General features: G+C 51.1%; 1 protein-coding gene across 3 annotated transcripts in view; it reads left to right on the forward strand.

Moving 5' to 3' along the window:
• Positions 1–5,062: 5,062 nt before the first annotated feature.
• The window catches only part of Adcy7 (adenylate cyclase 7), a 40,771-nt gene continuing 30,783 nt past the window's right edge, over positions 5,063–15,050 (forward strand). For 2 of the 3 annotated variants that reach the window (XM_027405525.2, XM_027405528.2), the window contains exon 1: positions 5,063–5,374. The gene's annotated coding sequence lies outside the window, so the exon portion shown is untranslated. The remainder of the gene's footprint in view (positions 5,375–15,050) is intronic. The other variant, XM_027405529.2, reaches the window with a different exon arrangement.

Genomic DNA, 15,050 nt, shown 5'->3' on the forward strand with positions numbered 1-15,050 from the left:
TTTATTTATTTACCCATTTATACAGTGTTCTTGCCTGCATGTGTGCTTGCAGGCCAGAGGAGGGCACCAGATCTCATTACAGATGGTTGTGAGCCACCATGTGGTTGTTGGGAATTGAACTCAGGACTTTTGGAAGAGCAACCTGTGCTCTTAACCACTGAGCCACATCTCCAGCCCCCAGTTGTTTCATGCTGAGAAACTTCTCAGGCTCAGTACTCATTCCCTTGTCGGTTGCTGTGAAATGATTGATTTCTCCAGTTTCCCTCCATGTCAGTGGTCAGAGATCTTCAGGTCTGGTAGCTCTGACTTGGGATCAGCTGAGGTTTTAGCCAAACAGCCCACGGAGCTGCAGTCTTGATAGCAGATTGGGGATCTGCTCCCAAATGGCTTTCCCTGGAGGGGATAATCCAAGAGAGAAGCCCTGGCATTTTTGCTGACTTCAGAGGCCACGTGATTTCAGTAATTTTTTTGTCTTTTTTGTTATAATTTACTTACTTTTATTTTATTTGCATTGGTGTTTTTGCCTACATGTATGTCTCTGTGAATGTGTCAGATCTTGGAGTTACAGACAGTTGTGAACTGCCATGTGTGTGCTGGGAATTGAACCCCGTCCTCTCGAGGAGCAGCCAGTGACCGCCGAGCCATCTCTCCAGCCCCATGTTTTTTATTGCCCCCAGCCCCCATTGGTCACACAGGGAGTCAGGGCTATGTCATGTATGCATTCCAGGAAGCAGGGTCCCTGTCGGCTCATGTGTGAATAGCCTTATGCAGAGCCCTGGTCCTGTATAGGTCACAGTGGTCCACCTAAAAGTCCCATGCCTGCCCCATCCTTGGCTCTCACTGGTCACAAGTACACCAGGGCTGCTTACCCCCAGGACCAGAGCGATGCACAAGTTAGCACTGCTTGTCCTCTGTGGAAGGACCTGTGGCAATGGGCCTGGGGCCCAGAGGAGAGCCCAGAGGAAGGCTTGCTGTACCTGACTTGACAGTATTCATAGTATTCTGACATGACCAGGAAGTAAAAGGGCCTGGAAGAGTGAGGCAGCTGGATGATAGCATAAGGGAGACAGGGTGGAGAAAGGAATTGGGCTGAGTGCTGGGGTCTGACAGGCAGAGAAAGGAAACTTGTTCCTGAGGCACAGGTTAGCCATGTAAAGTCTGTGAGGAGAATAGGTACTAAATAGAGTGAGACTCTCAGGATTGGAACTGTGAGGACAACCCCAGCCAGCACCCCCGCCTGTCTCTTTAACTGACTATGAACCTAAGCCCTCACAGATCCTCAGCCAACAGTGCAGCATTGCCTTGACTTTACAGAGCTCGCTGGAATGCTGTGGCTTGGGTGAGGTCACACACGGAAGCTGTCTGTGGAGCTTCATTGCCCCAGGTCAAGGAACTGGACTGGTGTGAGTGTCCAGCTGATTGCTCAGACTGTGGTCAGCCCAGTGAGGGCCCTGAGCCCCAGAGGCAAGGGATGAAGACCATGGCTGTGAGGCTAACAGACAGAGTGAGGGCGGTTCCTCTCCTCATTTCTTTCCTGCCCCTACAGAAACTGCCCAGAGTTTGAAAGGCACTGGGGTGCTATGGGGTTTCTCCATGGGGGGTGGGGCTTCACATCTGGGCTTGTCAAACTGGGTCATGCTGTTTGCTCAGCACTCAGTATTATTTGTTGGTTTGCCGACTGACAATTGTGCCTTGTTGGTCGCTGCCTACCCGGTATATGGCAACAGTCTCACCTTGGGACCCTTTTCTGTAGGGACCAAACATTTCCTGGCATGGGTGAGATTATTTTCTTGTGTTTGGGACCCCAGATCTCATGGTGGAGCTTTTCATGTCTGTGAGCCCTGCTTCTAGTGTGGTTGTCTCCGCCACCCCATCTCCTCCACCCAGGCACTCTGAATCAGTTTTGTGTCTCTAACCCTGGAGAGGAGGTTGGGTGGAGCTCTGACAGAAAGGCTTAGTGGTGGAACCTGCAGAAACCAGTTTGTCTGTCTTCTGCTTCCCAAGCCTGAGGACATTAGATTCTGGGGGAGCTGCAGGAAGATAGGAGAGCTGGGGGAAGATGGAGCGTCCTCACAGAGGTGTGGGAGCCCTTAGAGTCAGGGTTAGGAGGCCCTGAAGACCTGTCTGTCCTAAGAAGGTCCTGCATCACTCCCCGGGATTAGTTGAGGTCCATCTGTGGAGTCAGGAAATCAGAGGGAAGCCTGATTTCCAGTCTTGTTTCTCACAGCTGTGTATACTGGCAAGAGCTGCACACTGAACCTACATCCTCCTCTGAGGAGGGCAGTGGGGTTGGATGATGGGAGAATTAATCAGCTGTGTCTGTGAAGCCAGCTTGTTACCCAGAACACAGCCAAGTGTCAGAAGTGATCACAGGGGCCACCAACCTCAGGGCTGAGAGGAGTCAAGTGTGCCTGGGGGTGCCATGTTCTTCAAGGATAGATAGACAGGAGGCCAGGAGAGGAGGGGACATTGCTGGATTTGTTATCATTTATCTCCTGCCATCTCTGGATGCTCCAGCCCTGTCTCTCCCCCCTCCCACAGCTAGGACCCTCTCAGATGACCAGGCTTCTGTGTGCTTTCCCCAGTGCTTCTGTGGTCACCTTTCAGAGTCACCAATGGGGCAGAGCACTTCCTCCTCCTTTAGCCTGAGAACTCTCAGGCACGGGACCTTCCCTGCCAGAGGGGTAGAGACATCCCCCACCCCAATACTCTCCAGGACTCCAGTCAGGGAGATCTGGGTCTACCTCTTATCCTGGCAACACCTTACTTTTGCTGGGGTCCACTCCAGTCTTGTCCTCTGGTGTGAGCCAGGCCTGTGAGTCTGATAGTGCACAGCACCCAATCTCTTGAATAAATGGATGTCCAGTGACCATGAGAAAAAGATGTGTGATTCGGTCAAGGACACTGGTGTGAAGGGGGCGGGGAAGAGAGGGAGAGGTAGAACCCCTTTAATCCCAGAATGTCCCTTGTGTCTTCTAATAGCAGGCTCCCTAGGGGCACTGGCTAGGGAGCCTCGGTTCATTGTGTGGTGACCTCTATGAGCCGCTGCCTTCTTACTGAGGAGTAGCCCATGTTGTATAGGTCCACGAAGGCTTGCATCGCTGTTGCAGGGCAGGCAGGGTGTCTTCAGTTTGAAGATCATGATTAAAGCTGCACATATATTGTGCAAACTCCTAATTGTAGAGTCACAGGGGAAGAGTTTTGGGTTACCTTTCGTCTGCATACCCAGCAGCTCTCCAGTGTTCCCATTCCTGTCAGGATCCAGAACTGGCATTGCCCCATGTCCTTGTCAATACGTTGTATGTTCCTTTAACTGACCTGGTGGTACAGTATAATCTGTGTGGCTTTACTTTTCTGCTGGTTCATGGTGCTAAGTACTAAGGTGCTTAGTGATTGTTAAGTAGCATCTTTGTTGAAACAACTGTTTAATCTTTTGTCTAATTTGTTTATTGTTTGCTTGTGGCAGGGTCTCACTATGTTGCTCAGGCTGACTTGAAACTCCTGAGCTGAAGCAATCCTCCTGCCTCAGTCCCCTGGGTAGCTAGGACTAAAAGTGTTTGGCTGGTGCCTGTCTTTTAATTGGACTGATGTCTTTATTGCTGTTATTATTATTATTATTATTATTATTATTATTATTATTATTTTGTTGTTGTTGTTTGTGATAGGGTCTCACTATGTAGTCCTTACTGGCCAAGAACTCACTGTGTACACTGGGCTGGCTGGCTTTGAACTAAAAAAGATCCACCTACCTGCCCCTGCCTCCCAAGTGCACCACTTTGCCTGGCCAATTGTCTTTTTGTTACTGATCTGTGGGTAATCTATTTTTAAATGTTTTATTACATTTTTATTTGATATGTGTGTGTTCACATATCACCATGCATGTGTGGAGGTCAGAGGGCAACCTGTGAAAATCGGTTCTCTCTCTACCACGTGGGTTTCCAGGATTGAACTCAGTATGCCAGGCTTGGCAGCAGGCTCCTTTGCCCACTGAGCCATCTTGCTGGCTCTGTGGGTGATCCTTGTATATTTTTCAGGAGTAATTTCCAGTTGTGTGTGTTGCAGAGGTCTTTGCCCTGTCTCTTCCTCGGTGACACCTGTTTCTTCTTTGCTTCAGGACACGCAGACCTGGGGAGAGAGTTGCTCAGTGAAGGGTATACCAATGTTTGGCTTCTCTGTGACGTTCCCTCTGTCCTCCTGTAGCTTCTGTGACAATCCAGAGTCCTGTGTGGTTTGATGGCAGACTTGTAGGCCACCTTGTACCCACCAGCACAGGGACTGGCTCTGAAATCCCGTCCATGTCCTGGTACTTGACCGGTGTGCTCTGAATGCTGGGCATAAAAGGATGTAGCTCTCAGCAAGGATGTAGCCCTTGGGAAGACAGCCCAAAGGAAAAGGATAGTAGCTGGGGCTACACCAGGGATGCCCCATACTGTGGGAGGAGGAAACATGCCTTGCTTTGAGGAGCTCACGTGGAGTTGGGGGGTTGTCTAGAGAAAAGGTAGAAAAGAATCCCAGTACTCTAGGTTACATGCAGGGAAGGCTGCCTGAGGACCAGGTGGGTGCTCTCTCCTCCCAGCCCTTTGCAGTCTGTGTGTTACTACTGAGCAACCCATGAATGAGGACTGATGCCATGGAAGGAAAGCCAGATTTGAGTCCTGGGCTCATGACGACAATGAATGCCGAGTCTTCAGGCAGGATCTCTCTGTTTTGGAATCAGAATCCTGATGCTGAGCCTGGACGTTACTCCTGCCCTAGCCCTGACTAGGGACAGATGTGGCGTCCAGAAAGACATGTGACCTCTCAGATGGATACCCTAGCCCACTACATCACTCCAGTGGAATGAGTCCAGGGAGGGAAGGGGCCTGTCTGGGATTGGCTGAGCTGGAGGCTCGTGCCAGGCTGTCATCTTTAATTGCTCAGTAAGGATGTGTCTGCTCTCTGGTTGGAGCAATCGTCTTGGGGCTTCTAATGGAGATTTTCACTTCTTGTTTTATAATTTTTTTAAAAATTGTTCCAGCTTTGAGCTTCAAATTTCCATGAAGTCATTGGATCTGGGAGCCTGGCCTGGCAGCTCCCCCACTCCTGCGGCAGGCTTGCAGGCCGGGAGAGGGGCCCTCCTCACACCCCCACCACAGCAGGAGCTGAGCGGAGCTGAGGGCCCAGCCTTAGTTAGTCCTCTGCTGTTACCACTGCCACCACTGCCGAGCAGGAAGTGGTGGGTCTCAGATGTGACTCACTCTCATTAGGTAGCCGGTGGAGGGAGCCTTCCCATGTGTGAGACTGGTCGCCTTCAGAGCAAGGGTATCCAGGGTCCAGCCTCCTCCCTGCAGGCACAGACCTGGGTTGGGCGGCTTCAGTGCCTCGGAAGAGCCAGGTAAAGTGTGATTTTGGCATGGGATGGCGTCTGTTCTTTGACTGGGGCCTTGGGTCCCAGGCCTGTGGGAGGGAGGTGAGCCCAGGCCTGGCTGCTGGTGGGCTGGGCCAGCTGGTGGGGAGAGGGGGTTCCTCAGTCTCCTGGGCAGACAGCTGGGAGGGCGGCTCCTCACTTGGAAACCCAGACGGTTTGGCTTTTCCCAGTCTGGCAAAGCGGTGCTGCAAAACGGGTCTTAGGCAGCAATGCTGCTCACTTGGCCCTGTTACCTGGAATTCTGGGAACTGCATAGTCTCAGATTCCTGAGTTTCTTTCAAGATTGTGATTTTACATTTACAAGTACATTTCATTTTTCTCACAGAAAATAAAAATTATCAAGGAAACTTATTAAATAAAGCAACAAAAGTAATTCTGAATGTGGGGCCTAGGGTGTAGCTCACCCTACACCCTAGGGTAGAGTACTTGCTTAGCATTCCTGAGGTGCTGGGTTCCATCCACAGCACCAAAAATAAGACAGAAAAAAATTTAGACAAAATATTCTGAAAGCAATATGCACTTAAGAGAAAGAAAACCAAAATGTCTAAGAAAAAGGGAACAATTCCCTTCCCTCTTTCCCTCTGTTTCAAGGCCCTAGGGTCAAGGTGGGCCACTTGGAGGGGTCCATGCACACGGCACTGGTTGGGACAGGTGCCTCTCCCCCATTCAGGGGCAATACAGGGGCCATTCTCCCTGTCCAGCCGCTGGGAGAGGGTGGCATGGTGCCTGGATGTGGGGCCAAGACAGATTTCAAAGGCTTGGACTGGAGGCCACCATATGGGCTGGCTCTGCCTAGAAGGCTCTGTGTCACCATGAGTTGTCACCAGCTCTCAGCTGTAAATGTGATGTGAGGGGCGGTCTAGTCTCATGGGCCCCATGGCATGGATATTTATTGTTGCTCAGGAGGTCACAGCCTGTGTGTGGATGAGCACATTTAAAATTTAAGTATTTAATGTTTGAGTGAGTCTTGTAAAAATCAAAACAAAAATTGTAAAAAGAGATTGAATCTGGCATGGAATGTGTTATTGTCTTGGAGCGTGGAGAGACCGCATTGATGAGGGTTGGGCTTCAGAGGAAGTCTGATGCAAGACACACTTCAGGAAGTTCAGGCTTGAGGTCTCTTCATGTCTGTAGAGTACCTTGTGTTCTGGGGCTCCCTGTTCCAGGTGTCTGTGTGGTGGTGTGGGCAGGAGAGTTTCAGTAGAAGGAGGCAAGGCCCCATTGTAGGAGCTGGAAGAAGTGCTTGTGTCCCAGTGTCTGACTTCCAGGGCTGGAAATGGCTTTGCAAAGGCCTCCATGCTGGGACTTGGCCCTGGGGCTCTAGGGAATGGAGGTGGACATGGAGGGTGAAAGCAGGAGTGACCTCTTGGAAGGAAGACAGCAGTCCAGTTTGACCCCGTCTAAAGGACAAGTGAGCATCCTTATAGTCTGTGACTATTTCTTTGACCGTGTGTGGTCAGGGGCTGGGGTCTGTGTTGTCCTGGGTCAAGTCCTCCCTTCTCCAGTCCCCACCTGTGTACTATAAGGGTAATGGGCCACCATGCTTGGGGGAGAGAATGGGGTCAGGACACCAATTTCTGACGAGGTACAGGGTCAAAGCAGAGAACTAGTCTGTTGTGGACTAGTGGTGGGACTGATATTGGTGGCCTCCCTGCCAGCTGGAGAGTCAGTTTCCTCAAAGAGAGGTCCCTGTGCAGTGTAACTGCTGTCTTTGGACCTACTGTGAGATGGTGGGTGACATGGGACTTTCCATATGCCTGCCCACCTGAGTCCTTAGCTGGGCTGAGCCTGCTTGGCCATGTAGTCGTGTTCAGCTTCAGCAGAGAGCTGTACCAGGACAGTGCACCCTTGCTGCTCCACCATTGCTTGGGTCATCCTGAGCGGCAAGGTGGTCTGTCCCTTGCTGTGGCCTCTTATTCCTTCTGCCCTGGAAGACAAAGCTGTGGGGTCCTTCATACTAAGCAGATAACCCCCCATCCCTTTGCTGGGCACAAGGTGGTGCTTAGCCCAGCTGGAGAATGATCTTGGTTTTCCTGGGAGCAGGCAGAGGGGTCACTGAGCAGGCCCAAGTCACAGTAGTCCCTGCTCAAGCCTTTCAGGCCTCAAAGGGGAAGCACTCACTGAACTAGACAGGCCTGTGCAGAACCAGACCAAGAATAAGTTTGATTTGCAAGTCATCCCCATCTGATCAGTGCCAGAGGAAGAGGTCATCAGGCTACCCACCCCTCGTGCCAGCACAACCCTACTTTATAGGACCATCAAGGAATGGAGCCTGTGTCTGCTGTGAAATGACTTGCTGTTGGTCCCCAGTACTCCAGAAATGCTGGTCATTATCATGTCATGGGGCTCTCCCCCGCCTAGGGTGGTAGACAGTGATGGTTAGATAGGGTCAATGGGAAGCTCCTGGATAGCTGGTGTCCCTTGTGTAAGTCACTCACTTTTTCTGTCTGTTCCTCTGTTTGCTCATTTGTAAGATGGGGCTAGTGGTGCCAGGTAGGTAAATATGAGGGTCAGAGGCATGCTTTGATGGTGGCTTGTAGAGCATCTGCTTCTTCTGGGCCTTGGGGGAGGGATATTTCATGGCCTCTTCTCTTGTCCATTGGCCTTTTGTCCTCTGATGCAGGGTGGCACAGCACCTCCAGCTAGCCACAGGCATCCGGCCTAACCTGCCACTGCACAGTGTTTCAGCATTGCATCATGGCTGGGCTTCCCCAGTTTTGGTTCAGACCCCCAGCTCTATTTCCCTAGTTTGCCTTCTCCAGGGACACCTAGACCAGGGCTTGCCTGCTGCCATCTGCTGTCCTTGCAGGCTGTATGTAGTATGGTCTAGGTGATGGTTCGGTAGAACTGAATGAACCCTGTGGTCAGCACAGGATGAGGGGTGGCCAGCCTGGACCCATTAAGAAGTCCACCATATTGGGACCTCTAGTAGTGTAAGGCCAGTTTCTCCTCTGCAGAGGTCAATTGTGAGTTCTGTCAGCCTCCCAGGCCTCCCATCAAGCCTGTTCTCTCAGTTCGGCACCATCCCTGTGCCCTCATCCCCTCTTGGCCAGCCTTCTGACTTGCTCACAACACTGGCTTGGCTCCCTCCTGCTGTTTGCCTGTGCAGTCCCTCTGCCCACCAGTGCAGCCTCTACACTGCATGCTTGCACTTACTTGGCTGGTGTTCCTTTGAGAGGATCCTTTTCAGGAATACCGTGGTCCGCCAAGAAGGGATCTCAATATGTTTGCCCTAAGTCCATCCATGTGGCAGCTGCCTCCTGCTCTTGGCTCTGGTCAACCCCCTCTTCTGTGGCAGGTTCCTGTGGTCACTGGATAACTTCCTTTTTATGTCCTCTCCTTATGCCTCTGTGCCTATCCCTGTCTCTCATCCCACCTGTGGCTGGCCACTAGAAGGAATTCCCTGCAATTTAGGCCTCTTTGAAATCTTTGCTACTGTACCCTATTTCTCAGAAGTGCTTTCTGGACCTCCAGGGTCACCTTCTTTGCTTCCTTCCTGGGCATCAGCACCCAGATGGCCCAACAGAGTGGCCATGGCCCTGGAATGAAGGCCTGGCTCCTGGAAGGTATTCGTGCCCCTTTTGCATAATGGCAGGCTGGCATCTGGAGAACATGATATTCCCTGAAGGAGGGAATGGGTGCCAATGGTGCTTCTGGAGCCCTACACCTGGATTGTCACCTGGTTACCGGGCCCAGTTGTCCACCTTGGAAGTGGCTTAGTCTCATGTCCAAGGCCCAGATGCCTGGCATCATTGCTTCTCACTGGCTGAGTAGGGAGAGGCAGGGTTCTGGAGCGCAGGTGGGACAACTGAAGGCTACTGGGCTCTGCAGCCACCAGGCCAGTGTGAATTTCCCTGGCAAGCACTGTGGGAGGGCACAGTCACCTAGTCTCCTGCTCAGAAGAATATAGACTTGGGGCCCACCTGCTGGGGGTGTCTGTCCCTGTCTCCATTCTCCAGGAACAGTCACCTCCTCCTCTGGGCCTCAGTGCATCCATTCACTTCTGCAGCAGGCTGACTGGCCCTGCTCCCCATGCCTGTCTTCAGGACCCCATCTACCTGGGCAGGAGGAGTCCTTTGAAGTGAGCTGGAGGTCCTGCTCTAATGGAGCCTGACTGATGGGAGGTGGCCTCTTTTGAAACACCCAGACTCCCTGGAGCCATCACTCAGCCCTTGGGGAGATGCATGGCAATGCCAGTGATGCTGAGGGGCTCAGGGGGCAGGGCTGGTATGTCAGGGGAATAAGGGAGAAGAGCTGCTTGGGGGAGGGCAGGGGCTTTCAGGCAGTGAGATGGATACCCCTGGGAAGATATTCCTGGTCCTTCTACACCAAGGTTTCTTAGGCTGCCAACCTCATGTTTAGAGTAGGCTGGCATGACTCTGTGAGGCTACGGTGCTGACTATACTATCTCATAGTCTTGGTTGTGAGCCTAGACTTTAACGGCTGAGCTATCCCTCCAGCCACTGTGTAGTATTTCTTGTAAGAAGCCACTAATAGTTAGGTTCCATTACCACCAGTTCATTCTTTGTATCAGGAGACTGAAGCCCAGAGGGGTTAGTAAACAAGTCTAAAGCCACACAGCACCCTCTGGGTGGAGTGAGATCCATACCCTGACTCTGAGCTCAGAATTTGCACTCTCAACCTCTAGGCTCTGCTGTTTTTCCATTGTGGGCACACGGTGCACCTTGTCCACCCTCCCATTTCCTCTCCCCATTTAGTGAGTTCATCACATGGCTTCCCTCTCCTCACATGTGTTGTACAAGAACCCTGTGCTGTTTTTTCCTTGTGGTTTCAACACCTTGCCCTGGGCCTGGTGGATGTCAGGAGTCCAGAGAGTAGTTGGTGATGGCAGTGGGGGCCTGGACGGCAGGGTGGACCCCTTTCTGCTTTCAGCATTTGTAGACTGAAAAGGTGGCTTTACAGGTCAAATGGGACCCCACAATTGGCCTGCCTATACTGCCCACGTGGTGCTGACTCTAATGCAGACTGGAGTAGGGTCTGCATGCCTGCTAGGCAAGATGCTGAGCAGTGTATATCCCCATGGCGTAGCATTTGAGGTGGCACTTATGGGCCGGGCAGCCTTGGGGAAGCCAACACGGTCATTGAAGCCAGGCAGAAGGGAGTGGGTGGTCTTCCTAGAGGAGCTGGCTCAGCAGGGCTGGAGCTGGCCCGGTCGATGTGCTAGGAGGTGGGCAATGAGCAGCATTTTCAGGCCACCCGAACCCAATGATGAAAGGGTGGGGCTTATTTGGGGAAGCAAAATCAGTCAAACCCTACAGCCACCAGGAAGACCCAAGAAGTTGCTGAGTTTTGGGCTGGGGTAAGCAGGGGGACCAGCTTGGTATTCTTTGTGTTCTGGCCAGGGGCACTGGAAGATTGTCCTCCAGGGAGGCCAGGGTTTGGGGAGCAGGACCTACTGAGACAGAGCCTCTTCCATGTGTGTCTTTAGCATGCAGCCTACAGCATAGCTCTGGAAGGCTGGAGTTTGGGGAAGGATCCAGGGACTAGAGGAGGCTGCCCAGGCTTCAGGTCACTTTGGGAAGGGAGTCTGAGCCTGTGGGTAGGTGTGGCTCCGGAAGTCAGGCTGTGGTTTAGGGGACACGGGTGAGGGGGTGCTGCTTTCACTGAACGCTAGCGCTTCCGGCTCTCAGATCTGCCCCTCCCCCATTATGGACAAGTCCTTTTGGCCTTGACAGGGGTCTTAGGCAGTCTTGGGAGGTGAGGCTTTCAGTACCTGGGGCTAAGGAAGCCTTTTTACAGCTGGTGCTTGCTTGTGTGGGCTGTTGGGCTTCTGGACAGGTGGTAGCACCAGGTTGCTGTTGGGACAGAGGCCTTGCTGGCCTCCCTAAGTGGCCTGCTGGGTTCTGGTGGGACAGGCTGCTCACTCCAATGATCCATCCCTCTGCTGAAAAAGCAGGGCAGAAGCTCAGGAGCCCTGGAGTGACCAGGCCTGGAGAGGGTTAAGAATTGCCTGGGTCATGGAGCTGGGTAGGAGAAGGTGGAGCTGAACTGTGTTTTGAGTTTTGTTTCCTGCCAGGTCTGGCCTGGAAACTGAGGCACGTGGGCACTGGGAGCCATCTTCTTTCTTCCTTTTCCCGGGGAAGAAGGAGTCCCTACCTGGAAACTTCCTGAGTGCAACTGCTGAGCCCATGACAGCAACAGAGCCCAGGCCCATGCTCTTGGCCTCTTCTCTCCCTTCCTTTACCCAGGAGCACAAAGTCAGGCTGGTCCCTGGAAGGTCTCCTCACCCTGTCTGACCCAGGCTCAGGTGGAAGTGGGGCCCTTTGCCTTGAGGAGCTCCTGGGAAGCTGCCACCATGGCCTTAGGAGACTTTCTGAACGTGGAGCTCCTAGTTGGGTCTGGGAGACTAAAGCTAGTGTTTCCTAAAGGAGGTTCATTAGATCAGTGCAGAGAGAGGCCCTCAATCAGCTGCTGGAATGTAGGATGCTGACCTGCTCCAATGCAGAGGGACTTTAAAGGGAAGAGGGTGAGCCAAACCCAGCATTGCCTGTGATGGACCACTGTGGGTGAGTGCATAGCTTTGTGTGGCTGTCTTGCTTGGCACAGTGTACGTCAAGGAATGCAGGTGAAAAGTTTAGAATGAGCCTGGGGGCTGAAGAGATGGCTCAGTGGTTAAGAGCACTTGTTGCTCGTACAGAGGACCTGCATTTGATTCCCAGCACCCACACGGTGCTTCACAACCATCCATAATTCCAGTTCCAGGAGATTGGACAGTTGACCTGAAGGCACCACATGCACGTGGTGTACATAGACATTCAGGCAAAACACTCACATATAAGATTAAGTTAATAAATTAAATTTAGGGCTGGCATGTTGGCTCAGAAGTTAAGGGCACACACTGGCTGCTCTTTCAGAGGACCCAGATTCAATTCCCAGGACCTACATGGTGGCTCACAAGCATCTGTAACTCCAGATCCAGGAGGTAAGGTGATCTTTTTTGGTCTCCTCAGAACAGGTGTACATATGATGCACATACCACGTGAAGGCAAAACACCCATACACATCAAAGTCAAAAATGAAGTATTAAAAATTAATAAATTGAATTTTAAAAAGAAAGAGAGAGAGAATGAGGCTGGACCTTGGAATGAGGCAGGGCTGAGTTCGAATCTCCATCACCCTAGGCAGTGAGCCTTGGACTATAGGCTAGAATCCCAGAGGTATACGCCAAGGCTAGCAGTGGCTCCTGGTGAGCTGCAGGCTCTGAGAAAAGATGCTTTTTCTCATGGCCATGTCCAGAGGCTGCAGAGCACTTCCGTCTGTTTGCAAGCCTGGGACTCTGGCTTAGGGCAGGGTCCAACACTTTTTAGGATGTCACCTGCCAGCTCCCCCAGCTCACACCAGCATCCTCGGCCCCTTCCACGGTCACTGTATGGCTACTTCCTCAGGATCCAGTTGGACTTGACCCAAGTTATCAGCTCTGCTGTTGCCTGGGACCCCAAAAGCTGGTGACTTCTGCTCTGTCCTCCCCAGGAGCCAGTGCTGTGGGCTTCAGACAGGACTGGAGGTGGGTTTTTTCCCAGCTCACTCCTTTGCGCCCCCCTGATGCTTTTTGCTGCTGTGGTAACAGAGCCACATGGCTGTCCTCACTCTGTGCTGGCTCAGCACCTTGCCCTCATGACCCCATGGAGCCCTCGCTAAGCCTTGCAGTCAGACTGCACTTCTCCTCCATTTCCAAAAGAGGAAACTGAGGCATAGAGCAGTCACGCAGCTGTGTCTGATAGAGTCAGGGTCACTTTTTCTATTAAGACTTTCTAAAAAATGTATTTATTTTTATTTTATGTGCACTGGTGTTTTGCCTGTATGAGGGTGTCGGATCCCTTGGAGCAGGAATTGGAGACAGTTGTGAGCTGCCATGTGGGTGCTGGGAATCAAACTGGGGTCCTCTGGAAGAGCAGTCAGTGCTCTTAACGACTGAGACATCTCTCCAGCCTCCTCTATTAAGACCTTTTATAATCGCACAGGCAATGGGACAACAGAACTAGATGGTAAGAATGAGAACGGAGACTTAGTCATTAGGACCAGAGTGGATTTTGGTGGGAGGGGAAACATGTTCCAGTTTAGTGTTTAGCAGGCATGACATTGATGCTGTAGAGTTTTCACAGGGAGCTGTGCACACCACGGACAGTTGCACAAGTTCTGCCACAAAGATGTGTTGTAGCAGCCTAGAGTGATCGACACACGTCAGTCATTTGCTATCCCCAGCAACGGAACATGGAATCTTGGTTTTTGTTTTGTTTTGTTTCTTTTTTATTTTTATTTTTTTTTGGTTTTTTTGAGACAGGTTTTCTCTGTGTAGCCCTGGCTGTCCTGGAACTCACTCTGTAGACCAGGCTGGCCTTGAATGTACAGAGATCCGCCAGCCTCTGCTTTCTGAGTGTTGGGATTGAAGTCGTGGGCCACCACCGCCTGGCTTGGAACATGGAAGCTTGTATGTGTTCCTACACAAATGCAAGAGTATGTGCACAATCAATTATTGCAGTAGATTTGCCAAGTCCAAAGGTGTCTCTGTGTGTATGTAGTTGGTGCATGCTCCTGCCAGGAGTAGTCGTGAGTGCCCATTTCACAGACTTTATCATGTGTCCTCGTCTTTGCCAATCAGACAGGTAAAATAGTTTTTCATGGTAGTTTTAGTTTGCATTTCCTATATCTAGTATAGGTGATGTCATCTTTTTTCTCAAATGTTTAAAACCTATTTGATTGACTTTTCTCTTACCTTTGGGTTTGTGATCTTCTCTCATTCTTGGTCTTTTTAACTTGTAGGTGTTCTTCACATATGAGGGAGTTTAGCTCCTAATGATGTGGGTTGTAATATATTTCCCTCACATGTAGTTCTTCTGTTGATTATTCTTTTGGTAAGGTTTTTTTTTTTTAAGATTTTTTATTTATTTATTATGTATACAACATTCTGCTTCCATGTATATCTGCACACCAGAAGAGGGCACCAGATCTCATAACAAATGGCTGTGAGCCACCATGTGGTTGCTGGGAATTGAACTCAGGACCTCTGGAAGAGCAGTCAGTGCTCTTAACCTCTGAGCCATCTCTCCAGCCCGGTAAGGTGTTTTTTTTTTTTTTTTTAAATCAAGTTGTAAATTTTGTTTATTTAAATGTTTGAATCTGTCAGTTTTCTCTTTATGGCTTTTGAGTTTGAACTGGGTTAGAAGGCCTTAGCCAGCCTGGCAGTGGTGAAGTACGCCTTTAGTGCCAGCACTTGGGAGGGAGCAGAGGCGGGTGGATCTGTGAGTTTGAGGCCAGCCAGGGCTATACAGTGAGTTCCAGGACAACCAGGGCTACACAGAGAAACCCTGCCTTGAAAATCAAAACCAAAACCAAACCAAACCAAAACAAAACAAAAAAGCCTTAGCTATGTGAGTGTTGACATGAGAGTGCTTGCACAGGCTCTTGCTCTCTTTAGAACCTGTCCTGTGTTGGTTGAGACACTGTTCAGCCCATATTTAAGACTCAATTGCTCGGTTTTGCTGTCCTCTAGACTATTTGGGAAACAGCTTTTCTCCTAGTGTCCATCCATCACAGCGACTCAGTGTCTGGGTGAGGCCCTGTGCAGTGTGAAGCCAGCAGGCGGCCTCCCAAACTGCCATGTGGGCTGGGCCTGGCATCAGTG

Source organism: Cricetulus griseus, chromosome 3 (assembly GCF_003668045.3).
Source record: "Cricetulus griseus strain 17A/GY chromosome 3, alternate assembly CriGri-PICRH-1.0, whole genome shotgun sequence".
Classification (NCBI taxonomy): Eukaryota; Metazoa; Chordata; class Mammalia; order Rodentia; family Cricetidae; genus Cricetulus; species Cricetulus griseus.